This window comes from Nothobranchius furzeri, chromosome 8 (genome assembly GCF_043380555.1).
Source record: "Nothobranchius furzeri strain GRZ-AD chromosome 8, NfurGRZ-RIMD1, whole genome shotgun sequence".
Lineage (NCBI taxonomy): Eukaryota > Metazoa > Chordata > Actinopteri > Cyprinodontiformes > Nothobranchiidae > Nothobranchius > Nothobranchius furzeri.
In genome coordinates this window covers 74,302,904-74,305,803 of record NC_091748.1, presented here as the reverse complement: position 1 = coordinate 74,305,803, position 2,900 = coordinate 74,302,904, and positions in this window count along the sequence as shown.

Below are 2,900 nucleotides of genomic sequence, written 5' to 3'. Positions count from 1 at the left end.
GTGTGTGGCTTTGTGTGTGCTCCTTGGTATTTGTTTGGATTTGCTCCAAAATCACCCATTGCAACTAATCACATGTTCATCTTCAGACTTAAACAACAGAGAGCAGTGAGTTGAGATAAAGAGCTTCTCTCTCCTCCCATGTTGGAAAACAAACATGTTTTTCTCTGGCAGGCGCGTTTTGTGGACCCGAGGAAGGCCGTGTCCCCCAGGCTTTATGTGGGTGGTGCTAGGGCGGCTGTATTACCAAAACCAGACGTGCGTTTGCATTCTTAGCAGAGTTGAGCTTGTTCCCACTGTGGGTCGGACTCTGAAAGCGCTGCTTCTTTTCTCGATCTGTGGTTTTCATGGACACAAACTCGAGGTGCAGTTGTGAGGAGGAGGGTGTTTACTTTGGAAACGCCAACATCTCAGCTCTTCTTTCAGCAGATGATGAGTATATTTTCAGCGTCCATCTTCAAGCCACAACTTTTTGTCAGTTTGAGCTCGAGTGTGAAGCGACTGGGATGAGAGTCAGCTCACCCATATTGCAGCTCATCATGCTCACCTGGAAAATGATGGAAGTGAGACGGAGAGCCGGCATTGCTCTGGTTTATTACGGTGAAGGAAGAGCTGACCTGAGAGGAGAAGCTTCATGTCTACTGTTAGATCTATATTCCAAACCTCACATAGAATCATAACACATTTCATCGTCACTAAAAGAACATCAGCCAATCAGATTTAGCTCCCTTTTGTAGGTCTCTCTCTCTCTCTCTCTCTCTCTCTCTCTGTATATACATATGTATATATACATATATACATACATACATACATACATACATACATACATACATACATACATACATATATATATATATATATATGTATATATATATATGTATATATGTATGTATATATATACATACATATGTATATATATGTATGTATATATATATACATACATACATATGTATATATACATATATATACATATATATATATATATACATATATATATATATATATATATATATGTATATATATATATATATATATATATATATATATATATATATATATGTATATATACATATATACATATGTATATACAGAGAGAGAGAGAGAGAGAGAGAGAGAGAGAGAGAGAGAGAGAGAGAGAGAGAGAGAGAGAGAGAGAAAGAGACCTACAAAAGGGAGCTAAATCTGATTGGCTGATGTTCTTTCTCGGTCCCTTTCTCTCAATCAATCTCCTGATCTCTCTCTCTGATGCTGATGTTAGATGTATAACACACACACACACACACACACACACACACACACACACACACACACACACACACACACACACACACACACCACCTAGCCTCTTAATGTAAGTGGAAGGAAATGAGTGGATGGACATCAAAAGCTCTTCCCATCATGGTCCAACGACATTCAAAGCAACATTTGATGAGAAACTGGACGTCACTTGGCTTCTTATTGGTTTGCCATTGGAACTGACATCAAAGAAACTGTCGACATAACTCGGACTGAAATGTTGTTAAACATTAGAAAGAAGAAGAAGAAAAGAGCACACTGCTGTTGTATTATTTCACAGCTCCTGGTAAATCGTCATCATGGTTATAAACAAAGCCATGAAGTATTTTTCTTCTCCTTCGGTCAGTAAAAGATGATTTTACTTGATTTTTTTTGTTTGAAACTTCTTACAGACTTTGATGGCCAATAGCCAAGATTCATGCTATACAGATGGCATTTAGCGTAAGCCTTTTTCTCCAAGCCTGATGCTGGCTGAGCAGTTTATTGGCTGCCCTTTGATGGTTCCAGCACATTCACTCATGAATTGACACTCTGGTTGTGAGCTCTTATAAAACTACTTTGAAAAATCAAATTGAACTATTCACATGAGATTTTATCTGATAACAGGGAGTTAATTTTCTGCTTTACTAAAAGGTCTGCCAATAAAAGTAAAAACTATTGTGTGAATTATTTATAGCTTTTTAAAAGCTATTCTGAATAAAAGTTTTATTCAATAGTCTAAAGATCGACTGAAGTTATGAATCTCAACAAGAAATTCACATCTCAGATTGCTTTGCTTCCTTGCGTTTAAGTTCCTCCTCAGTTCAGCAGAGATGCTCTGAACTCATTTATGAAATGTGATATTCGATAAGCGGAACAACAAGCAGGACGTGTCATGAACAGGTTTCTTTACATATTAATTACATCTTCCAGCTGGTGTGAGAAACTATGTTCTTGATATGACGCCCACACACGCTCACTTCCCACCCACACACACCTTACTTCCTGTTGCACAAACTTACATAATCAATGAAATGTAGCATTTCAGTTCAAAGCTGCTTTCCTCTGTAAATGCTCATCTTACTGATACACATATCTAGGATGGGTACCGTTGACATTTGAATCGATCCGGCACTAATTCCAGGTACCTAGGAATCGATACCGGTACTTAACGGTACCAATTTTAGATACTTTTGAGTGTTTAATATTTTAATTCTCTTTTATGATAATATATATTTTTTTCTCAATATATAACCATATTTGATAAATATCACGATTAATAACATCCAACTGTTTGTAGCTCTCAGAGATCACCGTGATCAACATGTTGTTAATAATTCTTGGAGAGAAACAGCTCGCACTGTCGGAAAAGACGAGGATGCTGTTAAAAATGCTGGAATGCCATGTTGTAAACAACAGTAATTTTTACTTCTACTATGGTGTAGTGTTGGATGCATGTCGTAGAGCTCCATGCTGCCCCCTACAGTTTGGGAGAATATTTGCTCACCGCAGAGACGAGCCGCACGAACCATAAACGCTGCAAGTTGTGAGGCGCGTTCCATCCGCGAGCCGCATCACCACGCGGAAAGTAAATGCGTCAAGCATAAATAAAGCTTTAGTCAACAAAA